Source organism: Amia ocellicauda, chromosome 21 (assembly GCF_036373705.1).
Source record: "Amia ocellicauda isolate fAmiCal2 chromosome 21, fAmiCal2.hap1, whole genome shotgun sequence".
NCBI lineage: Eukaryota > Metazoa > Chordata > Actinopteri > Amiiformes > Amiidae > Amia > Amia ocellicauda.
The window spans coordinates 6,178,566-6,191,110 of record NC_089870.1 but is presented as its reverse complement, the minus strand read 5'-3'; the positions used below and the strand labels follow the sequence as shown (position 1 = coordinate 6,191,110).

At 38.5% G+C, this 12,545-nt stretch overlaps 1 protein-coding gene across 1 annotated transcript in view; it reads right to left on the bottom strand.

The window, feature by feature from the left end:
* btbd7 (BTB (POZ) domain containing 7) overlaps window positions 1-7,488 on the bottom strand; it is a 71,225-nt gene extending 63,737 nt beyond the window's left edge. Inside the window, exon 1 of the mRNA XM_066694491.1 lies at window positions 7,173-7,488. The gene's annotated coding sequence lies outside the window, so the exon portion shown is untranslated. The remainder of the gene's footprint in view (window positions 1-7,172) is intronic.
* Between the last annotated feature and the right edge of the window lie 5,057 nt (window positions 7,489-12,545).

The window sequence follows — 12,545 nt, the reverse complement described above, 5'->3', positions numbered from 1 at the left end:
CTCTAGTTCCCTGGTAAAAAAGTTAAAATCTCCTCAGTTGTAATGGTATGAAGTTGAAATTAGGGTTCTCTACTGAAAGGATCCATAACATCTACCCTTCCACTGACAAAGATGGCATGGTGTGGAACTCTGCTCCCCTCCAAATAGCTTTGAAAGGAAACTAAAAAGTACCAGTTTCTACTGTGAGGAGTGGTACATGTGTTGCTTAGTCAGAACGTTCCTAGTTAATGACCTTGATCCTGAGCAGCTGGTATGATGCCAGAAGAGGACAATGACAGTGGACACAAAAATGATGTCATCCATTTCCTCCCACAAAGGGTAGCTGCTTCAGCATTTTTCTACCATTTACATTAGGAATCCAATAAGCGTTAACCTGATAAAGACATACAGACAGTTTTCAGCAAAATGCATAGAACGCCATTCAGAGTTGGGGGTTGGAATGCGACTTATGTATTCACAGCCTGCACAGTACTCCGATCATGAAACAATGAATCATAATTTGGCATACAGCAGGCTTACTGTAGGCTCCACTCCCCCCTGGTACAGTACTTCATAATGCTGAGACCACACGTGAATACCATGCAACACCAGGGAGCTGAAACATCTATCCAACTAAATCATTTAACAAGTGTAAATACCACTTATAACCTACTCAAAAGTCGTCCACTTCTAACACATCTCTCCTGGGTTCCACTGGGCTACCATAAGCAAGCCAAAAGGTCTCATCAACTGCTAAAAACTACGCTATAGGCCTATATAATTAAATACTTTCAAAGGTAATTAGCAACAATACCACCTATTTCCAAAAAATAAAAGTATAGAAAACAAAGCTGCATCCACACACACACACGAGTGAATCATCTGTGGCACCAAATTGCTTTTATTTAGCTTCCTTTACTGTTCTGGCTCAGCACTTCCTCTGTTTTCCGTGTACTCACATATACCAGGTATAGATTCCACCTTGATAAGCAACTGAATGACCCAGAAAACTGGCTAAACTCATGTGATCTGTAGAAACTGCACAGATAACATATGACTGAAGGGAAAAACAAATACAAAAAACAAAACATAAATAATTCTCCATTCAGTTTTGGCAAGGCAAACTGGGTGGCAAATGTTATGAACTAATGAAGTAAGGTTCTGTTGACATACTGAGGCATCTCAACCCCTGATGTGAGCAACTAGTCTAATTACAGTGTGGGTCCACATCTATGAACGGGGTTATTTAATTATTTACTTCCTGTTGGGTCTTAAATAGACAGTAAGCAGCTTGGCAGTGTGTACACATTTTACCCTCAGTATTCCATTATGGCACAGTCTTTGTGGTTTAAAACCAGCAGAGTCGTATCCTGAAAGTAATGTATATAACAGTGCAGGCTTATATATATATATATATATATATATATATATAAAAAAACAGCAGCCAGCTATTTACAGTTTGATTATGATGTTCTGACATTATTAAATTACAGGCTTCAACATACCTATCTGCTGGAATGTTTGATGCAAGCTTTGAAATATGAATACCCCCCACAAATTCCCCTGGGAATCCCTGGTAAACCTCTTAGGTCCTACACACTTCCAGTACATTACAGGTCCTTCACTTAGGCAGCTTGAACACAGGCACGTGATGACCCACAACACTGACATTAACAGACTGATTTACAATCAGCAGTCAAGCAACATAAAGGAGGGTGAAAGCAAAACAAATTAATCTGTCAGGAATAGTTAAGGAACCTGCCTACTTGAAGCAAGAGCAGATGAGGTAGGGGTGGACCACAGGCCTAAAGGGGAGACTTCATCAGCAACAACAGGATTTCATTACAAACATTTCAATTACACACAATACTCTCCTAAATACGGTTTTCTTTTGACAAACATGATCTGGTACAGAAAGGAGGTGTTGGCTCCACTTGCAATTATTTATCTTTTAAGAGTTTGCATCACTAGTTACTGTATTAATAAACACACCGTTCTGTTTGAGCTTTAAGCAAATGATCAAAAGCCACAGAAGGAAAATCACCACTTTTCTTAAGCCAGTGTAAATATGATCTGATCACCAGATTTCTACATCATTATCCAAACCCAAACTGAAATTGTCCTGAGCCCTGTGTCAATCTGAAACACCAGACACAGAGCACTCAGTGAGACACAAATGTACCTTAGTCATATGAAAGTCTCAAACTTGGCTCTCCTCTGAAATCATCTCCAATACTTACAGGCCGATTCATAACCTCCAAGGAATGGCAGAAATAAAAATAATTAATTTGCAACCAGCCCGGCAACTTTGTTGAATAATATAGTGGATACAATAATTTAAATGGATTTTACGTCTCCCAAAGTGCATGTGAATTTTAAAGCACTTAAAATGAATACAGTACTTTGAAGTCGAATACCAACATTTTTTATATGTTCCAATCAGAAAATATATCATTTTCTATTATGTTGCGTTTTCACTTTTTCTAATAAATGAACAAACACATAAAGTAGGACAAAGTAATTTGGTTATGTGCTGGAGTGCTTAGGCATTGACTAATGAAGAGAAGTAAAGAAATATAATAAAATCTAATTATGTATTTGATGTTAATATGTTAAAGATTTAACATCCGAAACATTGCACTTGTCCTTTTATTTGGGGTGTTGCTCTTCTCATAAATGGTAAAGCAAGATCACATGGCATAAACTGACTGAGGTGGGCTGATCTTGGTCTTTTCGCCAGAAGTCTGATCTGAGTATTTGTGGACATCCTGCTGCCTAAGGCACTTTACTTGATATCAGGTATACATCTGCGGCCTGCTCCCAGCTCACAAACTGCTCCTGGACAGCTCTGAGACACATCTGACCTTAAAGCAAGATGGGAAAAGAGAGACCATCACAGAATCGCTGCCAAAAAAATTAATGTACTGGTCTCCTTTCACCTTTCTAGTTCAACCTAGATATGGATCAGAGCAGGAGGAGAAAGGAAAGGGAGACATAGCAATACGGGCAATAATACACACCTTTCACCCCCCAAAAAAAGAGCAGCATGCAGATTTAAGGTAATGACGCAAAGGCATTGCAATATGTGCTCTCTTCTTGCAAAGTCAAAGGCCTTTTAAGGGTATCAGTAAGGTGAGGGTATTGCCTAAATTCACAGTAGAATAAGATATAGCATTTAAATGCATACAGGATGTTTTAGAAAAATTCCTCTTGTATAATAGTCTTTGCTGTAATAGGACTTTGCTGTAACTTGCATTTGTTTGCCTCAAGCTGCTACTGATATTTAAAACTGGTGTCAGCATGTAATTCAAAACCTGCATGGGATAGATACAGCACATACGGCACTGGAAAAGGTCTTCCCACTTTCAAATGTGGCCTTACCAGTCAAACACAGTGTATTTTAAGGAATGAAACTGTGAAGGTGGGAAAACTCCACTCTGGTAAAATTGTACAGTCCAAAGTCCAGTCTGCTTAAATGTTCTTGGGTGGTGTGCCGATTCAAAGAAAGTGGACACAGTTGGCTGAGGGCGGTTTCTGAATGTCTTGGGTAAATAACATAACAATAGCCAATGATAAAGATAGTTGAAGGGAATCGTACATTTAACATGCTTTTGGGAGGGGTGATTTAATCACCTGAGAAAGGTATGGGTGTGGGAACCAGAGTCGTTACCCTGGAATGTGGGAAGGGGGGGGTGGGGGTCCATTACCATTGGCTACTCTGGTGGGTGGGGTGGTCCCTCTGAAAGGTGGAGTTGCACAGGGGTTCAGATCATAAAAGGCTGACTTGTCAATTATTGGTACTGAAGGATTTTGGTACTCTGTAGGCCATTTTTATTGCATTGTTTTAGATTTGCTGTAATCGGGTCATCTTGCATGGTGGGGCTGGGATCCAGGCTGGTTGGGCATATTCAAACAGAGATCAAATGTAACTGGTATAGACTTTCAGTAGTGTATGTTATTATTATTATTATTATTTTTTTATTTCTTGGCAGACACCCTTATCCAGGGCAACTTACAACATAAGTCCAAAACAAATTGCAAAAATACAGTTAAGTAAAAGGCATCAATCATTACAAATTTAATTTACATAAAACATAGCAATATGTCCAACATGCTACAAAACACATCTGACTCCAAACATACATAAAATAACATCATAAAAAGGAATATATATTTTAGTTACCTGCTTTTAAATTATTAAATAAAGTTTGTTATGAATAAAATCTTGTCGGGAAATCTAACTTGATCTAACAGCACATTATCAACTATTAGCAGATGAATTCCTTTATTTAACCTGCTCTGCCTAGTTGATTCCTGCCTGCTTCCTGTCTCATCCCTTCTTCCATGTTTAAATATAGACAGGAAATAGCAGAAACTCAGCTGTCCCGACCATGCCCATTTACACTGTAGTCTTGGTACTAGCGTTTCCTTAGCATACCCAGGTTATTTGCATACTGTGCTCCATATTCTTAACCTGAATTGTCTTAGTTCCATTCACTTTTACAGCAGGTTCCTTTCTTACAGTCTTAAAGCCTTTATTTTTCAGGAGGTTGAAATACAACACTTATTTCAACAAAAATGTAGCCTTGAATTAATTTTCCTTCTATACAATGACAAAGACATCATAAAAACAACGAGAAATTAATATCCAACAGGTCATACTTTCTTAAACGATATAGAAGCTAATGAAGTGCAGCACAGTATTTCCAATCTCAGCGAATTTAAACTCTGTTGGAGCCCCATTAATTACTGCACATAATGATTACGCTCAAGTACAAGTAGTGGATTCAAAATAAATGACATGCAAATTAGGAAGTTTACCAGTAATGCTAATCCATGTTTTGACGAGGTATCATTCCCTAAAATTTAGCATCTGTTATTTAAATAAGCGATTTTATGTTTGTAAAATGTTGAGGTGTAAATAAATAAATAAACACAAACACAAGCTGGGAATATACTTCATTAGCATCCATGTAATTCCAGGCAGATGGTGACTTCTAGTTAGTTTTATGTAGGTGGATCCCACCATTGTCAATTATAAACAAACGGACTGAAAAATGAAAAGAAAAATCTGTAAAATAATCACTGCCTGGCAATTACAAAAAGCAAAAGCAGTATTAAACTGAATACAACAAGCCGGCACAATTTACTACAGATATCTTCCAAACTTTTAAACACGGTTGACATTCAAACAAAAGTAGCACAGTGCACTTTTTTTTTTTTTTTTTTTTTTACAGTGTACAATTCACAAGCAAAGATTTCCAACAATGTTTACCTTTCGGGATTAGAGTGAACAATAGCTAACTGATCCATACCGTAACCTGGGAACAGGTTTAAAGCTGTATTGCAGGTGATGCACAGAAGCTTAGTTTATTTCTGCTAAATTCACCAATCTCCGTGGTGAATCCGTGGTATTTATCTGTTTATTTAACAGCTTGGAAAGAATGTGTTAATAAGCTGCTACATAAACATCCATTTTCGAGCAGCTCGACACTGGTAAAGATGAGATCACCAATCACATTCTGATTGAGGTTGCTGGCAAGATTAAATTAGCAAGACAGACAATGTAAGCAAACCTTTTCTGTTAAGACCACAGCATAACAGCCTGTAGGCAGGGTTATTAAAATAATTTCCACTGCAAGAATCAGACACTACCCATTTGAATAGCTGATTGATAATACATTTGTTTACATGATTAAGGTACTGCTTACTTCAAATAATCTGCACAGAAGTGGAGAAGATCAAGTAGTAAACTACTCTGAGAGACCGTTTTCTCACCTTATATAAATATTAAAAAAAAAACATACTAACAATACATGTGCAACTCCACATGAAAGGTACAAACTCGGTGCCTTGAGGCAGCTCAAATACAGTAATCCATTCCTGTAAGCAAATGCATGTGGCTGCCTGACTTATTTACATGACCAGGAAAGAAGATTTACATCTGGTTCTGATCAAAGGAGGTTTCATTCCAAGAGGGGGAAACCTGGCTACTTAGTCACAAAGTAACCACAGAAACATACCAATCAAAATAATTACTGTCATCTATCCATCAAAGCAGTATGCTAATTTCATCTGGAGGAAACGGCATTAGACTTAAAGAAGTCCACTTGCAAAATGATGAATGTTTTCTGCGCTTACAAATACACATATACCCCCCCCCACACACACACACACTAACACATACCAATAAATAAACCAATGCCCGCCGTGGCGATCACACACAGATAAAGCACATATTCCAATACACAAATATGCTGGGGCACCAACACATACAAACAGAACTGATTAAGTTTTGCTGAAATAGAAGTAGTTTTAGGCGGAAAAGGCACCACACCTGGCCGAACAAGTTACTCTAACATGCATGAAAATCCCCATCCTAACATCTGCTACAGCCAGACAAGGGAAACAACAGGCTGCCGCTCCAGAGGAGACACGTACCTGCCAGAGCATTGCACCTCTAATCCTTTATAACAGTAGTGTTACTTCAGTGTCACTTTAATGGTCAATCGCATTTGCTATATCGGATTTATACAGAAAAACGTCTATTGACACAGATTGGGATCATCTATAAATAGGCATAAATAAGCAGTGGCATTATATTAGTAGATGTAAGATAACGATTAAAAAGAAAAAGAAAAGGATTTTTTTTTACTGTAGGTGTGATCTAGGATTAATGCAAATATCAACAATAAAACAAAAATCAGGTATTACGTCAATTTATCTCCGGCCAAATCATCACATGCAAACATGCGATACCTTTTTTATTTATATATATATATATATAGTTAACACAATGACAGTCATATGATTATTATAGCACAATACAATTGTTTTTTGGCACCACCGTTGAATAATGACAAACTGCAAGACGTGTAGCTGCATACAGTACATAACAGTGGCTTCACTTAATGACTATCGAGCTTTTTTCCGTTGGAAGTGTATATTTTAAAAAGTCCCAAACCGCAAAATAAGTGCTTATAGACCAAATAAAAAAGGGCTTGTTCCGTCTGCTGTACTAGTGCTGTAGCTTGCAAATAATTACGCGTTTCGGTCACTACGCCCGCGTTGCCCAATTCTTCGCGTAACAAGACTTAACCGCGACCGTAAGTTTGAGTTGGTTTTTGCCGTAGAGGAAAGGGGGACATCGGGCTTGCTGGGACTAGAGCCAGCCCGACCCTCGGGGACCCTACCTGGTGTGAAGTTAGCAGCCTCCACGGTGTTGTTCCCTTGCCTCCTCTGAAGACTCCCTGTCTGGTCTTACAGGAGAAGCTGCCTTCCTCACTGGTGGCTCTCCGCTGCCAGACAAGTTTTTATCCCCTCGCAAAAACCGCACAAACCATCCGGAACACCCTTCAAACCCCCGCGCACGTCTCGGCCATCTCCACCCGGGGCATCCAGCAACTGGGCCCTCGCTTTTAATTCCACTTTGCCTCGACTTTTCCACGCAATTTAGGACCTTTTTTCCTGACAAGAGAAACTCAAGACGGGGGGTCTTCTCCTCGGCTTTATTTTTCTGCAACCCATAGCTCTGCGCGGAGCCTTATTGGAGGACCGAGGCGACCAATCCGGACGTCGCTTGCTGGCTCGTTCGAGGCTCTTTGGTTGATGCCACAGAGTGGAGAAAAATGAGTCGCCCAGCTCGCTCTGGCTCAGCACTTTGGTTGCTGGCGCCCCCTAGTTCCTAGCGGGCCGCATTGCATCCCTTCCCATCCACACTGCATGTTTTTAATTTGTATGGGAATTATATTATAATAGATGAGCTGACTTCAAAAATACAGTGTAGTTTAGATTAGTCTTGACTTTAGTATGTAGTTAAGAATTTAGCATTCCTTAAAGCATAAAGCATAAACATATTGAAATTAAAACAAAACAAATCCTTATTTCTTAAGGTAATTTAAGTGCCTTTTAAATACAAAACATACTTCTCCCACAAACACTCAACTAAGCACAACATCAACAAAGCACATAATTCCCTTATTTAGGATACCAGGCACATCCCAGTCTTGAATATTTGCTTCAATGAAGTACAAGCCACACTGACAAAAGTATCCAGACAACACACGCTTCATTGTTGCGAAACATTGGCTTAACTTGCTATGGGATTGCCACTGGCAATAACTGATTTTTCTTCCTTTTCCATATGAGCATGTAACATATCTTTATCGTGGGTTCTGATCATTTTAATGAATATCTTTCCTTTGTTTCGTGCCAGACCATCCCTTCTGTCTTTAGTTTGAAAGAGATCAGTTGCTTCTCAATATACTTCACTTTTGAATAGTTCTACAAAATAACAAGTCCTCACTTGAGGAAAAAATCCTGAATATGTCTGCCATACAGTCAAACATGTGTTTGTAACAAAGTCAGCTCTATCTTGTAACCTTAGCAATGCTAGGCAACAAATGTGCTGTGTTGCCAGGCACTGTATATAGGCAGGTGACAGTGTGTATTGTGTCCCAGCATTACTGCAAAGAAATACATAACACTGTATTGTGGTTGCAGCTGTGCCAGAATATTTAGGTTAGCCAGCTGAATATGGATACTATAAATGAAGTGCAAATATATTTTAGAATGCTTAAAGTATCCTTGAATCTGACCTAAATTTCTCTACTGTATATGTTTTGGTCTGTCAGAAAACTATATTGACCTTAGTTTCAATAATGCAGTTTCAAAATATAACTATATAAATATAACAATAGTGGTTAATGTCAACGGACATGTGTTTAAAGATTTTCAAATGATAAAAGGTCTTCACTGGAATGATCTTCCTTTTTCATCTCTTTATTATCCATGAAGAATGGCAATGTATATTTTGAGATAAATATTTGTTTTAATGAACTGGAATTCTGTTTTTTTTTTTTGGCTTTTGTTCTTTAAATCAGTCATAGCTTTAGGGCCTCTTCTGTCAAAGGGAATGTACTGCTTAACTACAGAGAATCAATTATCAGCTGGAGGTCATTCTAAATAGCATTGCTTTCATTTGTGCGTTCTTCTAAGAGCTAATAGTGTGTGTCAAACTAATTTAATACAGTTAAATGGGGCGGGGGGGGGGGGGTTGAAATACGCTACACATTTTGTCTGGCAGCTGTTTTCTTCTGAGGTAAGTTGAGGTTTTACAGAAGCCACTTAACTTTCAAACTTGCATGCACATGTGACAAAATGCTGGAAGCTCCTGATTTAACTATTTCTGAGGTATTCTCATTAATATGTTGCTTTGTACTTCCAGAGAGACTGTAATAGAACATTGATTGAAATGGACCTCCTGTAAAAGCAACTGGAAACAAGACAGTTCAGGATAAATGTGATATATTACAGAGTATTACAGCAAGGCTAATACAAAGACTTGATTGACATTACAATTAAATATATTAAATAGGGAAGTAAAATAGAAACCAGGTTAATTATATAAAGAATTTATACTTGGCACAAAATGCAAACATTTCTACAATATTTCATTATCACAAATATCAAGTTTCTTGCTTGACAGATTCAAATAGGCTTCACAGAAATTAGGCTTAATAATTCTACACAAATTATCTTGCTTCAAGATAATAATTTCAATACTGACATTACAGCAGCTATGGTATGACTGTTATCTCCACAATTTAACCTTGATATTGGTTTCTTGCATTGGTCTTCCCTGAATGTTTTCACTGTACATTTGAAAACAGCTTAAATGTTAAACTAGTAAAATCTCTTAAACATTACAGGTCATATGCTGCCTTAATGTCAAAACATGTTTGTCTAAGGCAGTTGTTTTGTCCAAGTTTGCATTGCATAAGATATGTGAGCATCTTATGTCATACTCACTAAAAAGAGAGTTGAATTAGCATTTTGGCTTAATCTGTTGACCCACAGTTGGGTCTGTGGTTTATTGCACGTGTCATGCACTCCTGTGTTGTATGGAAGTGTGTAGTGGATTCCTGAGTGTTGACTGTTGAGCTGCTGTTACTGTCAGGTACTTTGTGACTCACTCACACTACACACTTCTGACCAAAAACGGGAGGCTATTGGTTGTCGCATATAATGCAAGGGGGGGGGGGGGGGGGGGGAAATGAGCCTGAAAGAGCTTTCCACCAATAATTTGCATTGCAATTTAAAATACAACTTTGTGCACTACCACATTCAATCAATTGGGGGAGACAGATCATGTGTTTTGCATCACAGCTTGTCATAACACTGAGTGTGGCTGCTTAATGAATAACAGTAGGACACTTTCCAGCAATCTGATAATGTCCATCCTTGAAACATTAAGCATGTTCCAAATTCTACAAAGGTGTGGTTGTACTTGAGATGGCTTTAGCCTTTAACTATAGATTGTGTACTGTATGTGCATGTGTATATAAATGTAGATGTATGCATGTAGATCCACAGATAAGTGCTTAAAAGTATGCAAGAAAATAAAATAAAAATGAAAGGAATGTTGTAATAGACATGGTAAGCAGACCCAAAGAAGTATAATACAAGCATCAACTAACTAACTGGAGTAAGGTACAGATATAACATTTCCACTCAAACAAAAACCAAACACAACCAGGAAAAAGGACAGAATAAAAAAAGGAGTTGACCTCATTTTGTCCCCATTGTTATTTGAGCCACTAAAACAATGTGGAGTTATGAAGGGGATTTTAATAGCTACATGGACCATCTACATAAACAAGCTATGCTACAGGACTGTGTTTTTTGTCAAGGCATAGTTGCAAGTTTAGCCTTTTCTGACCCACTATCCATTTGAAGGGATGATTTGAGGTAAAGCTAAAATGTTCAAATACAAACGGAAAAATAACCCAAGTCCTGAAATGTAGGTCCTAGATAAGTAGAAAAATAAATATAGGGGGAGAGATCAAATGCTTCAAAGTAGCAAAGCTTGTAGCATTTCACGTTGTCTTTAAATAACAGCATCTCCTAAGATGTATAAGCCCCTTTTTGTTCATTTCACACGAGCCATTAAGCAACACACTGATAATGACACATTTCACATTGTACTCTTCGGGGCTAAGGCAGAGTCATCTCTTGCCTCTATGAATTATTGGCTGGGTGATGCTCCCGAAGCAGCGATGACATCACATGAAAGTTGGTAGACAAAAGGAGCATCTGTGGTTGTCTGGAAGGAGGACATCTGTGTGAGTGAAGGCAACCGTCTGCCCTCGGCTTTCAGTCAGCCTCCCGATCCGCCACGGATTATTAGGGGCAGGCTATTAGCAGAGAATATGAGAATTTACTCATCTCTTTTTCTTGCTGCAGTTCCATCATTCTTCCCACCAAGTAGCCAAATATAAATCACACAGAGGAAGTTCAGATCCACGGTGAAGAAGTCAAGGGCTGCTTGCAATTAAGGTGAAACGTTTCTGGCCTCATTTGCATCCCACCCCCATCTACTGGTTTTCGAAGAGAATCTTTTTCTTCTTTCTTTCCTAATTTCTGGTACATGAGTTATTTTAGAGTACATGACTTCCCCTGCCTGGAATACTAGCCCTTGATGGATTGGCACCCCCAGTCAATGTTGATATCCACTGATTTAGACAAGTAGGAAGTATTTCAATAAACAGTACCAGTGTCTGCACATGGGACTTGTACCCATGATCCTCAGCTGTATTGGCTGTATAAAACTACTTTAATTTGATTTGTCCTTGAGGTTTCCTTGAGGTTAAGGTTGTTACATAAAGCATTCATAATAAACTGAATCAATACAATGATTTTAAGCACCTGGCAAACAGAATCCTAGCCTTTACTGTACACAGCCCCTACCTGGCCATCTATTGTCATGGCCATGTATTGAACCGCTGTTACTGTATGACAAATGCCTCATTTCAGCTCTGGCATGGCCCTGACCAGACAAATGGAAAAATACATTCCCTAAGCTCAGACAAAATGAGAAGTTATTTTCCTGTTACAGCAAGATAAATGGGTAGCATTTTGGTGCCTTTTAGAGAAATGCAGCCATATCACATGAAGAAAACAATTGACTTAGCAATGCGATGGTGCTCTAGAAAGACATTCTGTCACTATTTTATTTACATGCCATGCACAGTTGAAGAAAGCATTATAAAGACACAACTCTGGCAAAAGTGAATTTGTTGTCTATCTATCTATCTATCTATCTATCTATCTATCTATCTATCTATCTATCTATCTATCTATCTAGCAGTCCATATGGAAAACTCAAAATATATAATGATTTCATATACTGGTAATATATTAAGAAAAATATATAAATATTGTGACACTCGGGGGGGTGTGGGACAGATATGTCGTGGGATCTGGGTTGAAAGGTAACCTGTGTAACAGGAAGATGATGTAGGTAGGATAAAAATGCCAAAAGAAAAATCTAGCCCGTGTTTAGGGCACTGTCTAGCACTTCTTCTCTGTCCTGATCTACTGTTAGGCCACTAAACAGTTTCCTGAAAAACGCTTTAGCCACCAGTGGTAACTGGTAGGAGGTCTCATTGTTATAGTCAGTGTTCAGGGGTTGTAAGTAGGTTCAGTAACTGGTCCAAGTTTGGTAACACAAACAGGGTCGTAGCTCTGGGAGGCCCAAAATTGTCATCTCTCAACTGTCTCTCGAC